Source organism: Amborella trichopoda, chromosome 10, assembly GCF_054954075.1.
Source record: "Amborella trichopoda isolate Santa Cruz 75 chromosome 10, AtrichopodaSantaCruz75HAP2 v2.0, whole genome shotgun sequence".
Lineage (NCBI taxonomy): Eukaryota > Viridiplantae > Streptophyta > Magnoliopsida > Amborellales > Amborellaceae > Amborella > Amborella trichopoda.
In genome coordinates this window covers 2947292-2967039 of record NC_142345.1, presented here as the reverse complement: position 1 = coordinate 2967039, position 19748 = coordinate 2947292, and the positions used below count along the sequence as shown (strand labels likewise).

The 19748-nt window shown below is 34.6% G+C and overlaps 1 non-coding gene across 1 annotated transcript; it reads left to right on the top strand.

Annotated features, from left to right (window-relative positions):
• Positions 1 to 18150: 18150 nt before the first annotated feature.
• On the top strand, positions 18151 to 19327 carry LOC18428053 (uncharacterized). The gene is made up of 2 exons (XR_016043118.1): positions 18151 to 18283; positions 18777 to 19327. It is a non-coding gene; the product is annotated as an uncharacterized LOC18428053 (transcript).
• The last annotated feature ends 421 nt before the right edge of the window (positions 19328 to 19748 follow it).

Below are 19748 nucleotides of genomic sequence, written 5' to 3'. Positions count from 1 at the left end.
TCCCAAATGACACCGATCTCTCATCTTTATTCTATAACTAAACCACTATCTAGGAAGAAAACTTTGAGAAAAACCGAAACTTTAGATTACTAAACGGGGAAATCACTCAAAATCTTAATAGGAACCGCTTCTCTACATGAAACCAACCCTTCATTCTTCAAGAGTCTACAAGAGGCATCATCCCAAAGTTTCACTCTATAGGAAGCTCTCTTCTCTCTAAGAGGAGACCTTGCATTTCATGCACATGAGGATTTTGCCCCCCTCTATCTCTAGAAGAAGCCCACTTTTCCAATATAGTGATCTTAATAGGCACACATATCTTTCCTCTTTTATCCCATATATATAAGGTTAGGAATTCACTCTAAATAGGAAACTTTTTATAAATATTACATATACTTCAAAAACCAAGAGATATCATAATCATTTTGGATTTCTATTTCATTTAAGAAACTTATCAATATCAATCTCAATCCCAATCCCACATAATATGAGATTTCTTTATGTGTGTGATTTTAGATAGCACCAAATCTAACAACCACACAGTTTTTTTCGTTAAGGAAAAATATAAAAAGAGAGCGTTTACTTTTGCCACAAGGAGGTCACAACCACTCTTATCTTTTAGATTTCACTCGAGTTGCTTAGAGCATATGCCATTGACTAGACGAAAATATCAAATTTTTTTTTTTCAAACTTTTTGAGTTATCCCACGCCATCCAATTTAACATCCAATGGCTAGAAATGCTTTTACTCTCCTTGTAAGAGAGATAAATAGCCTCATAGATCACCATCCTGCCTTGGTAGAGCAAGTCTTCACTTCCCCAGTTCAATGGCCAGCCATAATTGAGGACGCACATCATAATTATTGACTTACATATGACCAAAATAATTAAGAGGAAAATTTTACTTGTACCCAATCCATGCATACACAATTACAATACGCATAAACACACATTTTGGTGGTCCACGATTTAATATACAAGTTAGAAAGTCAAACAATTGAGTGAGCCATATTCGTCTGGGCTCGACTCTATTGGAAACCGAGCCCATCTTGATTATCTCTTGTTACGGTGAACACCCAGTATGATAAATCTAAGTTTTCGAAAGTTAAAAAAAAAAAAATGTCAAACTTTACGAAGCATCTAAAGCATTCCAATTTGACATCTAGAAGTAATTTTAACCTACTTGTCAAAAAGACAAATAACCTCGTATTATACAATCCGGTCATTTATTTGTAAATCTGCTTGCATAAAGCAGATGGATAAGTCCTATTGGTAGTACTAGTCTTCGCTTGCCCAAATTAATGGCCAATCATGTTGTAAGACCCACATCATTATAACTGATTTGCATATGACCAAAATAATTAAGAGGAAAATGTTAATTGTACAGAACGTTGTGGTCCCCATTCTATCCATACATTATTACTCACCATCCACATGCGGGCATGTGGTCCCCATTCGGTCCATACATTATTACTCACCATCCACATGGGGGCATAAACTTACATTTTGGTGGTCCACCATTTAAGGAACATTGTTTTTGGAATGCATGTCTACATATGCTGTCCAAAAAGTGTAAAGCGTCCATCTTTAAAATGGATGCATGTAGAAATGCAGTTCAAAAAGTATAAAGCATCCATCTTTAAGATGAATGCATTTCTACTTTGGTCCAGAAAGTGCAAAGCATACATCGCAAAGATGGATGTGATCCATGTAGGTCCAAATGTTTTTTTATTAGAATTGATATTTTTAATTGTTAAAATTTATTTATTTTGTTCATATTCATAATCTCCATGTTACAGATTACATGTCTTAAAAAATTAAATCCCAAAACTCATCTCATAAATATCTTTATTAAGAAGCCCACATTTCTACATATACGGGCTTGGCGGTATAGAAACCGGGTCCACCATTTAATATACCAATTGGAAAAATAGTTGAGTGACCCATTTTCGTCCGGGCTCCGTGTTTATCCTTTAAAGGGCAAGCGCGTAAAGTGTACGCCCGATGGAGTGCAATAAATTTACAACCTTGAGAAAAGTGCTCCTTGATGAACTATGGAATTCAAGAAATCGTGTTAGTATCAGTGGACGGGTGTTTCCAAAAAAGAAATAAAAGAAAATGAAGAATGATAAAGACTACAAATTTCTAAGCACTTAGGTGTGATATGAAAAATAACGTTATTTATTTTTGGGTATATGTTATGCCCTTGTCGGAGCATACTGTCCATTTACTCTCTCAAGTAAAATTGCTATTTAGGAGCTTTTTTATTTTTTTCTTTTCCTTTTTTCTTTTTAACATGAAATTTTGGGATTCACCTAAAAGCCATCAAATGATTAATTTTAGAAAGATAGATTTTGAGTTGTTAAGTACCCTAACTCGTACCTCATTTTGCCCTTTTTGAACCAAATGAGCTTGTATGGTTGGGTATGCTTTTCTGTGTCGAGCTTAAGCTTTGTGACCGCATTTTGTGAGATTACATTGTAACAATTCCCACTATCAATAATAAGTTTGTACACCTTTGCTCCAATGGTACAAATGTGAAAAATATTGTTCCTCAATCAATCCTCTTGATTTTCTTGCTTGAGCGTTAGTAGTCTCTTTCGAATAACTACGGACTCTCCAACCCATAGACAAGACCTTCCTCTTTTGGCTCATTATCATAAATTGTATCATCATCATACCCATCAATATCATTTAGGTTCTCATCCACAATTATGAGTTGCTTGCTCTTATCTAGACAACTATTCGATTTCCTATAATCTCCTACCTTGTGACCCACATCCCCACACTTGAAACAATGGAGAGTTGAGCTGCTGCCCTGAACTCTAGCACTTGGACCAACAATATTTAGGTCATTAATAGGTGTTGCAGTGGCATCCCTGCGACCCTCAGACGGTGCATCTTCAGACCTAGCACCACGATCTTGAAACTGGCTTGTTCGATACCAAAATCTCTTCTCGTGACTGCACTAGCCTTGCTGCTCGACTATTGCCTCTCTATTGTTAAAGTCGTTGATAAGCTTCCAATATAGTCCATAAAGGGTATAAACTTAGGGCTTCGTAGATCAATGTCATAAGAAACTGGTGACAAATTCGAATGAAGCTGGCTAAACAATGAGAGAGAGATTTTCAATTTTTGGTTAGAAAATCCCTTAGAATTTGTTGTCTTGGACTCTTAATTTTTGTTTTGACGCAAAAAATTATTATATGGCTCTATTAGTCAACTCCAAGACCTATATTTTGAATAAAATTTTAGATGAATTAGTTGAGAAATTAATGAGGCATTGTGAGAAGTGCTTAAAAACGATGAGAGATTTTTATGAAGAATCTCGCCCAAATGTATGTTTTAATCAACATACTGATTTTTGGTGCTAAAAGGGTTCAATTGTAGCTGGATTGATCAACAAGGGGGTTTGAGATGGCCTATTGGTTTAAAAAAAAAAAAAAATACTCAAAAAACCTTCTGTTTGTTAGGTTTGGTGATAGCTAAATCACCACACTCATTTTCTTCTACCCATCCTTTTGAGGGTCACCTTTTGGGGGTTATGGGAAGAGATCTCCAAGAATTAGATGTCTCCAAGAGAGAGAGACATAACCTCCAAGATGAGGTATTCCCCTGAGATTTTGGGTTAGTTAAGTTTTCACTTTTGGAGAGAGAGTCTTTCGGTTGCTCTCAAGGGCTCTTTCCGATAGCGGTATAGCAGTGGGAAAGATGTTGATCAGCGGTATTGTTTGGTTGGGAGAGTGGGTTTAGAAGGGAGATCGGTGAAGGTTTTTTACCCATGTTTATAGAGAGGTATTATCTCTTATAACCCAAAATTGTAATCTTCATTGTGCTAGTAGATTTATACTTGCCGAAGCCGTGGATATAGCCCTAAGGTGTGAACCGCATAAATCGTGTGTTTTGGTGATGTGTTTTTTATGTTTTATTTATTTTTCATACTCAATTTATAATTATATTCATCTACTTCACGTTTAGTCAATCATGTACATGATCTTAGGTGGGATTTCGGTATTTGGGATTCCCGATTCCGTAAGCTAGGGGTTCCCAAGAACCCTATAATTGGTATCACAACACAAGGTGTGTACAAGACTAAGCTTTGCAATAAGGAAAATATGAATGACAAACTTTGATGGATCGATGGTTTGAGGTGGTGAAATATGAAGGCAAAGTGTTTATGAAAATTCCACAATGTAAACAAGTGAAAGAAATTAAGAATAAAGGCAGCCAAGGCAATTATGGTAATTTTGCTATCAAGGTGGAGATTGTTGGGTTTGGTGATAGTCAAATCACCATACCCATATTTTCTTTTAGAATATGTTGACTTTTCTGAAGATGGAGAAGTTTTGTCAGTGGATAGGAAGAAAGTTTTGCAGTATTGGCTACTTGATTCAAGTACATCACTTCACATGACTCCACATAGGGATTAGATCTATAGGTACCAACTATATAATGAAGATATTTTTTGCATGGGAAATAATGACTCATGTAAAATAGTGGGAGTTGGAGATGTAAGAATCAAGATTTTCAATGGAGACATCTGCACCATCCCAGGTATCAGACATGTTTCGAGTATTAAAAGAAGTCTCTTGTCCTTGAGAAAATTAGATGAGCAAAGTTTTAAGTTTACAGGTAAAAAAGGATGTTTGAAAATGTCAAAATGAGCACTAGTAGTGGCGAAAGGAAAGTAGGCAAGCAATTTGCACAGGCTTGTTGGTGAAACAATTTTGGGAGAGACCGATATTGCAAAGGTGTAGTCTATCATGATGTGACACGTACTTTTGGGTCATATGAGTGAGCGCATACTTAAGGTACTTCTCGATAAAAACCTTATCCCTGGTTTAAAGTCTTTTAATTTAGATTTTTATGAGTCATGCTTATTTGAAAAGCATAACAAATTGTGATTTGCTTTATCCACCGCTAGAAATACGAAATTTTTGGAATTGATTCATTCAGACACATGGGAGTCACCTATTGCTTCTATAGGGGGTGCTGCATATTTTGTCACTGTTATTTATGATTTTTAATAAAAGAGTGGGTTTATATGCTGAAAAATAAATCAGATGCGTTTAGTTGTTTCTTAAACTTTAAGTCAATGGTAGAAAATAGAAAAAGCATGAGCATCAAATGTCTAAGAACTGATAATGGGGGAGAAGATATAGAGAATTTAATTATTTTTGTAGTGAGCATGGTATTGCTAGGTAGTTGAGTGTTCTTTGAACACCTTAGCAAAATGGTGTTTCCGAGAGGATGAATATGACCATTATGGAACGTGTTAGGTGTATGTTGAGTGCTGCTAGGTTAGAGCAGTGTTGTTCGTACTGCTTGTTTCCTAATCAATAGGTCTCCTAGTTATGCTATTGACTACAAGACATTAAAAGAGGTTTGGAAAGATAAACCTATTGATTATTCTTTCATTCGTGTTTTTGGCTATGATGCATATTCTTTGATTCCAACGACAAAAAAACTAAGTTGGATGAAAAATCCAAGAATTTGTGTTTTACTTAGCTATGTTGATGGTACAAAGGGGTATATATTGTGGGATCCTCCTGACCACAAGGTTATAGTTAGCCGAGATATTATTTTCAATAAAAATTCTATGTAGAAAAATAAAGATAAACCAGATGCTAAAGCTGTTGAGGTGGAATGCACCCATGAGAACTAGTGAGATGGGAGTCAGGACCAAGAACATGAAATTGTCCAAGAGCATGTAATCCCTTGTATTCTCCATACTTGCATTGTGTTTTTCTGATTAGTAGAAGAGTACTTTGCTGCCCTATGGACGTAGGCAATTTGCCGAACCACGTAAATATTTGTGTTTTTGTTCTTTTATTTTTTGCACTATGTTTCTTTCCCTTTTTTGCCAAACTTTGGTCGGTGCAATTCATTCTCTCAGCAATACCATTTGCTGAGGGGTTACAGGAACTATCAACTGCATAACAATACTATGTTCATTATAAAAATTATTAAACTCACCAGAACAAAATTGTAATAATTCTAAAATTTTTTAAAAAAAAGTAAAAAAATAAAAATAAAAAAGAAGGAAAGAAACTCTTAATAAGTGATGGTCTATATGAGCATGATGGTCCTTAGGGACCATCACTGTTTTCAAAATCTTTTGGTTAAGTTTCTTTTGTTTGCTCCTGCCTTGCCACGTCAAGTGAACGTGGGTTTTAAGCATATAAGGGGTATTGTAACGGTTACACCTCGTTTATGAGGTGTCACTTAATAAAATATTATAATAAGGTGTCGTAAGAGTTTAAATACGAGAGGTGAGGACTCCCACCCTAGAAAACTTTTGAAATCTTTCCCTTTCTGGTCGAAACACAGTGAGCTCCTCTCCCTAGCCGAATTTTTATCGGAAGCTCCCTCTCAAATATTTTAGGTAAGTGACATCGTCTTCCTGAAAAATAGTCTATTTTTAATAAATAGTGATATTTCGGTCTAGGATCTTTATTTTATCAGTTTTGTGTGTAAGTGACCTCATTGTCTCGAAAAATAATCCATTCTTTTTTAAAATAAAATGAAATAATTATTTCTGCTTTTTATCATGAATTTTAGGTGCGATAAATTTTATGCGCACGTGACCTCGTTATCTTGAAAAATAATCTTTTTAATAAAAATTGTGATATTTTATCTATGTTAGCAATTTTGAATGCTGTAAATTAGAAAAATAAATTTATTTATTTTTCTTGTCTATTGTTAGAAATAAGTGTGATATTTCTGCTTTTAGTAAAATTGTGATATTTCTTTCTACTGTTTTGAATATTTAGAGATTGAAAAATTCATGTGCAAATGACTGCCTTATTATTTAAAAATTGACATTTTTGCAATTGATTATAGTATTGTTGTGAAATGTTTATTTGTGGATTGATATCCCATAAATTGTGATAATTCCGTATTCTTGAATTTTTATAAGAGTTTTTCTATACATATTAAATTGGCAATTAAGCTAGAATGCCTTTACAAACTGCTACCTTTCTAAATTTGAGCCCAAAATATTTGATTGGTTATTTTTGAAATGTTATAGAGAGTGACTATTATTAATGGTTTAAGTGAAATTCGTATTAATGGTTTCAGTGATATGTTGAGTACATGATATTGCTGCTTTCGAATGTTTAAAGAGATAATTTAAGTATGCAAGTGGACTCATCCGGTTCACCGGTGAGATATAAGTGGACCTATCTGATACGCCGGTAGGGATTAAGTGGACTCATCCGGTATGTCAGTGAGGTATAAGTGGACCTGCAGGGATTAAGTGGACCTATCTGGGACGCCAATAGGGATTAAGTGGACCCATCAGGACGCTGATGGGGTATATAGGTGACCTACTTGGGATGCCAGTAGGGTATTTTGTGAAATCCTTTGAATTATGTAATGCCGTTAAAAGTGTTATAAGCATTTCAATTACTCGGATTATACTTAATTATGCATTTATTGAAAGCGAAACTGTTGATGCATTTCTGTTAATAGATCTCATTTTGGAAAATATTGATATCTTTCAATCATGATTATTTTTAGGATTATGATGATCACTTACTGAGTAGCCAAACTCATCAAACTATGGTAAACATTTTTCAGGATAACTGCGGATTCATTTGGAGTGCTAGTCAAGATCAACCTTGGAAGATACTGTTGTTGTACTAGCTTTCTTTATTTACTTTGTAAGACCTGGCCACTGTAAATTTGTCCTATCAATAGATGTATATATGTTTTGTCTGTCACATCTCCGGAATATCAGTATTGTAAATTCTTGGGGTGTGACAATTATGGTATCAGAGCAATAGGTTTAAGATTATTAAGAAATTTTTTTTAAAAAAAATGTACTTAAAATAATAATGAAGTTGAAAGAACATGAGAAAAAAAAAAAAAAAAAAAAAATATCCCTATCTTTTTCAGTAATCAGGTACACAAATTTAGAGGACTAAATTTCTTTAAGGGGGGAAGAATGTAATAATTCTAAAATTTTAAAAAAAAAAGTAAAAAAATAAAAATAAAAAGAAGGAAAGAAACTCTTAATAAGTGATGGTCTATATGAGCATGATGGTCCTTAGGGACCATCACTGTTTTCAAAATCTTTTGGTTAAGTTTCTTTTGTTTGCTCCTGCCTTGCCACGTCAAGTGGACGTGGGCTTTAAGCATATAAGGGGTATTGTAACGGTTAGACCTCGTTTATAAGGTGTCACTTAATAAAATATTATAATAAGGTGTCGTAAGAGTTTAAATACGAGAGGTGAGGACTCCCACCCTAGAAAACTTTTGAAATCTTTCCCTTTCTGGTCGAAACACAGTGAGCTCCTCTCCCTAGCCGAATTTTTATCGGAAGCTCCCTCTCAAATATTTTAGGTAAGTGACATCGTCTTCCTGAAAAATAGTCTATTTTTAATAAATAGTGATATTTCGGTCTAGGATCTTTATTTTATCAGTTTTATGTGTAAGTGACCTCATTGTCTCGAAAAATAATCCATACTTTTTAAAAATAAAATGAAATAATTATTTCTGCTCATTATCATGAATTTTAGGTGCGATAAATTTTATGCGCACGTGATCTCATTATCTTGAAAAATAATCTTTTTAATAAAAATTGTGATATTTTATCTATGTTAGCAATTTTGAATGCTGTAAATTAGAAAAATAAATTTATTTATTTTTCTTGTCTATTGTTAGAAATAAGTGTGATATTTCTGCTTTTAGTAAAATTGTGATATTTCTTTCTACTGTTTTGAATATTTAGACATTGAAAAATTCATGTGCAAATGACTGCCTTATTATTTAAAAATTGACATTTTTGCAATTGATTATAGTATTGTTGTGAAATGTTTATTTGTGGATTGATATCCCATAAATTGTGATAATTCCGTATTCTTGAATTTTTATAAGAGTTTTTCTATACATATTAAATTGGCAATTAAGCTAGAATGCCTTTACAAACTGCTACCTTTCTAAATTTGAGCCCAAAATATTTGATTGGTTATTTTGGAAATGTTATAGAGAGTGACTGTTATTAATGGTTTAAGTGAAATTCGTATTAATGGTTTCAGTGATATGTTGAGTACATGATATTGCTGCTTTCGAATGTTTAAAGAGATAATTTAAGTATGCAAGTGGACTCATCCGGTTCGCCGGTGAGGTATAAGTGGACCTATCTGGGACGCCGGTAGGGATTAAGTGGACTCATCCGGTATGCCGGTGAGGTATAAGTGGACCTGTAGGGATTAAGTGGACCTATCTGGGACGCCGATAGGGATTAAGTGTACCCATCAGGACGCTGATGGGGTATATAGGTGACCTACTTGGGACGCCAGTAGGGTATTTTGTGAAATCCTTTGAATTATGTAATGCCGTTAAAAGTGTTATAAGCATTTCAATTACTCGGATTATACTTAATTGTGCATTTATTGAAAGCGAAACTGTTGATGCATTTTTGTTAATAGATCTCATTTTGGAAAATATTGATATATTTCAATCATGATTATTTTTAGGATTATGATGATCACTTACTGAGTAGCCAAACTCATCAAACTATGGTAAACATTTTTCAAGATAACTGCGGATTCATTTTGAGTGCTAGTCAAGATCAACCTTGGAAGATACTGTTGTTGTACTAGCTTTCTTTATTTACTTTGTAAGACCTCGCCACTGTAAATTTGTCCTATCAATAGATGTATATATGTTTTGTCTGTCACATCTCAGGAATATCAGTATTGTAAATTCTTGGGGTGTGACAAAAATGCTCCCCCATTATCAGTTTTTAGACACTTGATGCTCTTGCTTTTCTAATATTCTACCAAGGCCTTAAATTTTTGGAAACAATGAAGGCATCTGATTTCTTTTTTAGCATATAAGTCCACACTTTTTTTTGAACAATCATAAATAAAAGTGACAAAATGTGCAGCACCCCCCAAAGAAACAACATGTGATTTTCATGTATCCGAATGAAAAAGTTCTAAAACCTTGTACTTCTAACGGTGAATGAGATCTAATTGATCTTGTATTCCTACATTAATGGGATCAAACATAATCTTCTATGGGAGGTAATTTCATGAGATGTACAGTACAAAGGAACCCATAGATATAGGAGATCTAATTACAATAAGGAAAGGCATCACGTGACTTCTATTGGGAATGAGAGACCTTTTCCCAACCTAGAATGTAGGAATGACATAGAGGCTCACGTGATGGCCTTTGGGTTCCTTTTTATATAAGTTGTCTTGAAAAGAGAGAGAATACACGTGAAATGTATGCAAGGAAAAATCCAGAAAGAAGAGGGATAGTTCTTTAGTCCTTGAGTGGGTGTTAATGAGAGAGAAAGACCATATTTTAGGGTTTGAGAGAGAACTTGTAATCCCTTGTATTCTCCATGCATACATAGTGTTTTTCTGATTAGTGGAAGAGAATTTTGTTGTTCCATGGGCGTAGACAACTTACCGAACCATGTAAATCTTTGTGTTTCAATTCTTTTATTTTTTTGCACTCTTTTATTTTTTTCTTATTTTTGTCAAACATTGGTTTTTATCTTCAACGAGTGCTATCAGAGCGTATGGTTCAGTACAAGGCTAGTGTTTATGCATTCGGTTGTAGAAAAACACATGGCAAAGTAGGCGAGCATTTTAATTATGGTGGAGACATATGATAGCAAGCACAATCTTTCCAGCAAGATTGGTGAAAGAATTTATTTAGCAAAAGAAGATGAATTCTTAAAGCTTTCCATTGGAAGTTGGCATGGTGATTAGGCGATTTTGATATCAAGGTGGAGATTGTTGGATAAGGTGATTATCCAAAATCACCTACCTAAGGAAATCCCATATTATGTGGGATAGAGATTGATATTAATAAGTTTCCTAAAGGAAATAAATTTCCAAAAGGATTAGGACTTTGGATATATCTCTTGGTTATTGAGATATTTGCCATACCTATATGAAGTTTCCTATTTGGTGTGAACTCTTAACCTTATATAAATATGATGAAAGAGCAGAGAATTTGTATGCCTTATTTGGGTCATCATATGAGAAAGGTAGCTTCCTTTAAGGAAAGAGGCAGAGCCTCCTCAACATCGACAGGCCTCCCTTAGAGAAGAGAGAGCTTTTTATGGAGAGAAACGCCACAGATGTGTCTCCTGTAGATTGAGATGCTGGTTTCTTGTAGAGGACTCGTTCCCTTGAAGAGTTTGGGTGATTTTCCTATTTAGAAAGAGAAAGTTTCGATTGTTCTTAAGGTTCTCCTCTTGGACAGTGGTTTAGCTATGGAATCGAGATGGTATCTTCCTGGACAGTGATTTAGCTGTAGAATAGAGATGATCTCTTCCCGGATGGTGGGTTGTCTTCGAATTAATATCCTAGCATCAAAGCAGGGAAGACCTAGATGTCTTGAGTACCATATTCTTCTGCAGTAGGGAACTTCATGTTTGTTATGGTTAGCACCAGACCTGATATAGTACAAGCAATGGGAGTTGTGATCAGTTACATGGAAAATCCTAGCCATGATCACTGGACCACTGTGAAATGGATCCTTCGGTATTTGAAGGGAACTTGCGATGCTGGTATTTGTTATAGTGGAATAAATTTGAAAGTCACTGGTTATGTCGATGCCGACTTTACACTTGACTTGGATAAAAGAATGTCTACTACCGAATATGTTTTTTCTTTGGGAGGTAGTGAAGTTAGTTGGTTATTAAGGTTACAGTCAGCGGTGGTGTTGTCTTCTACAGTGGTTGAGTAAATGTCACTTACTGCCTCGTAGACATAGGCAACTTGTCGAACTACGTAAATATTTATGTTTTTGTTATTTTATTTTCCGACACTATTTTTCTTTCTTTTATTTTTGCCAAACCTTTGTTTTATCTTTTATTGAGGAAGTATAGAAACATTTCCCTTCAGTATATACACTTCCTTTGGATAATCTTTCGGGCGGATAAGAAACGCCAGGGAAAGTCATGTTATGAGACCCACATGGTATTGATTGACATGAATGAGACCAAAATAATGAATAGAAGAATGTCATCTATACATTGTCTTATGTTCCCATTCTATGCATACACAACCACAAGCCATTAATATGGACCACTGAAATACCACAAGCCATTAATATGGACCACTGAAATGTAAGTTTTGTACCGGCATGTCGTGGGTGAGTAGTTGGGCCATCTAATCTCTCTCTCTCTCTTACTCTGCCATGTAATTTCTCTTTCTAAATCACCTACTCAGGACAAAAATAATAAAGAGAAAATGAACGGCATTACTGTGAAACCAACCCCCACATGGTCCAGACACCACCTTTAACACGTGGGAATATACCCTCAACTATGATGGGCTCCTCTACGTTGCCAGGGCAACCATATGCTGCACAGCCTACTCATTCTCTCTCTCTCTTTCTTGGTGTGTGTGTTGAAAGGAAAGGATGGAGGCTTTTCGAGTGGTTCAACCACTAACGGGCCTGAATATCTTAATTAGTTGGAAAACAAAATAAATAAATATATATATATATATAATAAAAAATTATTGAAATTATTTATTTTTATATTTTTTATCATTATAGCAAAGATTGAAAAATCTTCAGATTATATATTTTTATTTTTTAAATCGTAACTTTGATACAAACCACGGTCCATGTAACAAAACTCTCTCTCTCTACACGTACATCATGAAGGACAACAATAATTAAAAAAAGATAAATAGTATTCATGTGAAACCCAACCCCACCAAGCACACGTTTAGCAAATGGGAATGTCCTCCAACGCCTCTTGCTTTCCCATTATATAACTCAGTTTGATCATTTCATCCTCGAGATTTATGGATGTGAAAAATAAATAAATAAAAATTTAGTCCTGAAAGTGGTTTGCTTTGTAACAAGTTCTTTGTACTGTCAATTTTTTAGTTTTTCAAGTGTTTATGGATCTGTTTAATCTGCATCTTTTTAAAACTTTAAATTTCATAATTAGAAGTAGAGATGGATATTTAAACCATCATAATAGTTTTGGGACTTGTATCTCTTTTAGAGATTTAAATTTCATTAAAAATGTTACGAATAGATTTTTAGACTGCTACAATGCTTTTCATCTCCGGAGCTACATGTTCCTGCACAATTTAGAGATTTAGCGGCTCACCTTACTTTGATTAAAGTTCACCCTTTATACAAACGACACCTGTTAAAATGACTTGTATAAATAATATTAGCTACAAATATTCAACCAAAATTTCCCTAAGAAAATTGAGTTATCTATAAAAATGGAAATAAATTTTTATTTTTGGAGATAATTTAGTCAACTGGACTAAACGGTGTCTAATTTCATAAGTTTTTCAAAGGATCGAGGGCATTGGGGTCAAGTCCTCAATTATTATATGCATGAGCTAAGAGAAAAACCAAGGGGCTTCTTTATGAAAACCCATATGGACATTCTTGTTTGTATGAAATAATGAGAATGGCTATAGGTTTTGGTGGTAGATGATATATTTCACTCAATTCTCACCCAAAAGTAAAGGCCCAAATCCCACCAACAAGAAAGGGTTCAAATCCCTACTGACTTGCCTACTTTTTACTTTTTTTTTTTTTTTTATTATTATTATTTTTAGTAAACATCACACTCCCGAATATTAACATCCACAAATCTAGAGGTCAAGATGATCAAAACTCACACATCCACATATTTCACATGCTTTGCATAAAACAAAGGCAGAGCCACCCGACACTTGCTCCCTTATCACACTCTTTCTCTCGTTGTGTTTATACCTTCTTTTTTTTCTTTTTTTTTCTTTTCTTTCTTTGTTTTTTTTTTTGTTTTTTTGTTTTTGTACGCAAAGATTCGAGTCCTTTCGGAAGCCTCTTTCCTTTTGAATCCTCATCACATCTCTACTTTATTTAAGGAAAAAGGCAATACGCTTTTTCAAAAAAATTTATGATTCAAAGGATGCTTCTTTAGCTCTCTATTCCCTCTTTGGTTTTAACCCGATTTTGTTCTCCATGGTTTCTCGTTGTGCGGGTGAAAATTACATACCTTGCTGCAATGGAGGCATGTGCACCGCGTCACTGCCCCCATTTTGATTCCACTGCTCCTACTGGTGCGAAACCTGTTAGTGCACGGACCGGGACTTCAAACCTACCAAATGTAACCGCATCTTTTACTGATCCCATACCATATTGTCCCGTTTCAAAGAGATGGAAAGCCATCTACATTTGATGTGAAGATCCATCCGCTAAGAAATACCACCTATATGAATCAATGGAAAGGTGACCACAATAAAAGAAAATGTAATTCTTCACCTTGGCTAGAAGGGCTATGGAACCTTGCCACTATTAAATTGTGTCTCCTTACATGTAAATATATGACTTCTACTGGGGGATGCATATGCAGGTCCCCTCTCAAATCTATCTTAAAGGTGGATTTTTTTCAACAGTTAAAAAGTGATTATTTTATAGATATTTCTACACCATCCATATTTATATTTATTTTAGAAGGTGGGTGTTTTACAACATCCATCTGGTGAATCAGCTGGCTCACCAACGACTTTTCCCTTACTAGCTATCTTAATTGATGTACAAGCGTATTCGGCTACACAAAATTGTCTATGAGGACTACAAAATTTGGCTATTAATTATTCAAATTGAGAGATGACGTGCATTTTGAACACACTATCGCCGTTTAGACTCAGGATCCATCAAGAAAACTACAATCTTTCAAATTCGGTTGTGCTCTGAAATGTGTAAAACGAGTTGAATCAATGTTGAATCAATCATGGAGTGATCTATGTATGGATCCAAAAATTTTAGGTAAAATACAAAATACTCTTTTTATAGACAGATATTACAAAGAAGATAAGTCAACTGGCCTTTTTTTCAAAATTGCCCTCGAGTCATCTCGAATTTTATTTTTTATTTTAATTTTTTCGTTAAGAGGGAAGTGCCCTAAACTTTAAAGCAGTGCCTTACTAACTAAAAAAAAATCAAAATTCAAGTTGATCGAGGGGTAATTTAAAAAATAAAATAAAATAAATAACAAGTTGATCGACTTTCTTTATAATTTTTTTATATAAGTGGAGCATTTGGCATTTTAACTAAAATTTTAATCTCCCAACGTAAATCACTCCCAATCATGATGGCTATAGAGAAAGAGAGAGCGAGAGATGTTTACCGCATCACATTTGCTTAGTGATAAAAAATGAAGAGAGAGAGAGAGGGGCAATGACAATAACTACAATGGAGAGAGGAAGAGCACTAAGGAAGCTGTCACAAAGAGACCATTATCTAAACCACATTGTGACCTTCAGTATAAAAGATAATGAGGGTGCGGTTTATATAGAGCCGAGGCTCTAAACAATCAAATTACAGCAAACCTTCAAATAGTATCGAGAAATATGGTCTCAATACTAGAAATCTGTGTGATAGCCCTCAAATATATTTTCATCTTTAATTATAAAATTTAAAGCTTTAAAAATAATGTAGGTCGAGCAACTGTCAAAACATAAAAATCTTGAAAATTGACCATCCAAACTGCATTACAAGTACTATTTCCAAAAGTGGCCTTAAGACAGTGAACTACAAAGTAAGAGAAAAAAAAGGGTAAGTTGTTAAAGTTGAAGTAAACGAGCATACGGCGAGGACATTCCATTTGGTACAATCTAGTAATGCTTTTTTCTTCCTTTTTATTTACTTCAGCTTTTCTATCTAGGACACGGCTTGGATGACTCCACGGACTCACATGTAGAAATGCATGCCCGTTAATGATTTATTTTTGAGATAGAAGTTGGTCCTAATTTTACTGGAATATATAATTTTTAACATGTAGATTATTAGTCTATAAAAATAAATAAATTTTAAAAGCTAAAAATAATATTGTTTAGAGAAAATATATGAACCTTTGATTTTACTTTTTTTTGGAGGACTACTATTTACGGTACCTAATTTTGGTGTAGCTTTGTAATAGGTGCGGGCTATGATGCACCAAACAATTTTCCTTCAAGAGTCTTTTGGTCAGATTTTGCTGTCAGGGATAAATAAAATTTTTATTATTTTCTTAGGGCCATGGATGTCAGAGATTGTAGGATAATGTCTAACTACTCATGCGAGCCAACCTAGACTTGCCAGTGTAAGATGGGCTTACCACAGTGGCGAGCTCGAGTATCCCGAGTTTTGGTGGTTAAACTTGAGAATATTAAAAAAAAAGGTGAGGTTTGTATAAGGTTGCTTCCTTATACTGTAGAGCTTAGGTGCACCTATAAAATTTACTTAGAGATATCTTTGGTATCGAAAATCTTATTTTGGCTTCAAAAGCTCTTTTTAAATTCAGTTAAAAAATTTAAAATTTAAAATTAGTACAGATCAAGCAGATTAATAAACACTTGAAAATCTTGAAAAGAGACTGTCCAGATGACTTTTTACTAGATGTACTATTTTTTTAACTTGGATATCATTTTTTTTCTTCATGTCCTTTCATCTCAAGGTCTAGATGATCCGTTGGAGGGTTCTACTATGAGGGAACACTCTCCACTGCAAGATTTTTGAGCTGCACCTTTCCTCAACAGTATAAGGTTGCAACCTTATGCGAACTTTTTCTTTAAAAAAGAATTAAAAATTATAAAAAATTAAAATAAAGAATTTATTTGAAATATGTATTGGGTCCAAGTCAGATATGGACGTAACCTCAACCCGACCCAACCAGACAGGATCCAAGTCAGAGAGTTAACCCCGACCTCTATGGACCTGACCTACTGGGACCCATACCAGGTACGGGTCAGCTTGTCAGCTGCTTGACGCGACCCGATTCCCACCCCTAATGTTTATATAAAACATATTTGAGGAGAAACTCACTACTATGCATCAAACTGCTGATCAAATAGGGACTCTGTCCTTATTTCAATCAAAACTGTAGGATATTTTCAAAATAAATACCAATTATAGGCATTAAAATCACATTTGAATATTATCTTAAGGCATCTTTGTGATTTTTAAATATTTTTTATCAGTCTCAACGTGACATCAACGCATTGACGGTTACGCACCGGCCCCCATGTGGTCAAGCATGGTAAATTAGGCCGCAAATCCATTACGTATATTATTTTTCTTTTCTTTGTTTAGATGTTATTTTTCCAAGAAAAAATGTAATAAATTAAATACAGGTATTTTATTGAAAAAACTGCGATCATATGTATTTAACAAATTATCCATAGGCACCCTAAGATTGATCTCTAAATAAATGAATAAATTGTCTCATTTTGAAGTGAATTTTTCCCATTCGATTTTGTCTGCATGTCCTTATTTTCATTTTAGAATTTAAATAAACATTTTGATTGAGCATTGTTCTTTGAGACCCTTTTTTTTATATGGAAAAAAAATTTATATAAGACATCAACCTTATATTATAAAATTAAAATGCAACTAAAACTCACATGGAAAAATTGTTTTGATATTGGAAAACCATCCAATGGATCATTCCCACATGAAAATATATTTATATTAAAAAAGAAAAAAAAAAGATTCAAGTTTTTAAACTAACGTTCTTGTAAAAAAATTTTAAGACGGCCATTTTTATGATTTTGAAATATGAGTAATGATCCTATGAGACCTTCTTACATTTTTGTGAGTAGGACCCCAAATGATAACTATCAAATTTAATATATATCTAGAAAAAAGTTAAATCTAACACCCATGTGATAACTTTTCTGAAGATCTACATCAAATTTAATAGTGATCTTTTAAGATCTTATTCACATTAATATAGAAAAATATCTGTGTCATTACGTTTGAAATATTTATACAAGATTTGTATGTTTTTGAGACGCTTCAAATTTTATAACCAGGTGTCAAATCAAAGCCACTCTTACTTTTGAATACTGGCGCTTATCTTACTTTAATTATTTAAAATTGACGCGAGTGCGTCGTATTTTAATTATTTAAAATTGATGCTAGTGGTAAGCATAAAAAGCTTACCATATATATATATATATAAAATATAGGACAGCAATAATTAAAGATAAATGGCATTGGCATTCATTGAACCTAACCATGAAAATCCACACGTTTACGATAAGGAAATGTACTCCAAAAGCAACATTTCCACATATATCCACATGCCTCGCGCAAAAAAAAAAAAAAACAAAGGGAAAGGCACCCAACGCGCCCTCGCTTCCCTCTATAAAAGCCCAACCCTCCAATACAAGTTGCAAACCCTGTTTCTTGTGTGTGTGTGTGAGGAAACAGAATGGGTGGGTTTAGAGTTGTTGTGATGCTTCTATTTGTGTTCATTGGTGTTTCTGATTACGGGGCGAAGGGCATGGAAACCAATCCCAACTTTCGTAAGTTTTCATAAGCAGGTAGAAAGTTCTCCTTCGGGAGATAGGAAAAACAGAAAATAGGGATTCTTATTTTTCAAATATGGTAATTTAGTTTTGGTGCTGGAATACAAAGTATTTATAGCCGGCAAACAATGGATAAATTGTTTTTACAGTGTTTTACCATTGTTCCTGATAATTTATGAATAAGGGGGTCTCAACCCCATTTACAGATGATGCAAACGGTGCACCATCGAATGGCATTTTCCACGAAATGGTATTCCGTTTCGGCATCGATCGACTAAACAATGACTGCTACCAAATAATATATTACTAGCTTTGGCTAGTGATGAAGGCTTTAGCCTTAAAACTAACAAGCCCTCTTCAACTTTTGAATCTTCATTCTCTCTCTTTCTTTGGTGCATAGCTCTTTTATTTCTTAGTACTCCACTCACTTTATTTTCTTAAACCTTTTTTCTTTTTATTTTTTGGGTGGTGGTGGTGGTGGTGATGGCAGGGACTTGCAGCCCATGCTGCAATGAGGGCATCTGCTTGCTGTCATGTCCCCCAATTTGTAGCTGCTCGGACGTGTGGTACAGCTGTCCCATCTGGTGCAAAAACTGTGATTGCACCGAAGGGGATTCCAACTCCAACAAATGTCTATGCAAGGATACCTACAACTATTCCCCACCAAATTGTCCGGCTTCAGGCTTTGCTGTTAAAGGGTTTGAAAGCCAGCTCAATTTGAAGTGAAGGTCCATCAACTAATTATCTAAAACCTACTTACATAAATGGAAGGGTCATCATCGTGTATGACCCGCATAAATAAAAATGTGACTCTTCACTTGGCTTCTGGCCACTGTTTGTCCATGGATATATGGGGAGGACAGGGCTTTACCCGTTTTCTCAACTAGATCAGAAGTTTGTTTGGTTTCAGTATTAATAAAATGCTGTTAGCGATAATGAAAACCATTATCGGTTATTAGGGTGTGATTTGGTGTTTTTTTGTACGGCCTATCTAAATGAATGGACCTTAACTCCTATATATGAGCATTTTTGGGCGTTAAATACCTTGCCGTGAGGCCGAAGAATAACTATTTTTTTTAATTTCTAATTTATGACTTTTATTAGCTAAGAAATTTGATGCATTGAGTGTATTTGGCTATGCAAACATTGTCTGAGATTACTCCACAAAAATTTATTGATTTATAATTATTCAAACTAACCAAGTAAGGACCTGAACTTGAACATGGCAAGCTCATTTATAACATATCCAACTGTTTGGTGCAAAACCAGCACCAAAAGTATAGATCTCATGCTGATTGTGGGAGGACGACCTGTCTTAATTGATCTCGATCAAGAGAATAGAGAGAGAACAGTTTTCAACCCCTAATTCTTGCTAGTACATCAAGTAGATGGCCCTCTAACTCATGGTACTCGCATTACACAAGGATGGGAACTCCCTTTCTTTCTCTCTACACCAAGGAGG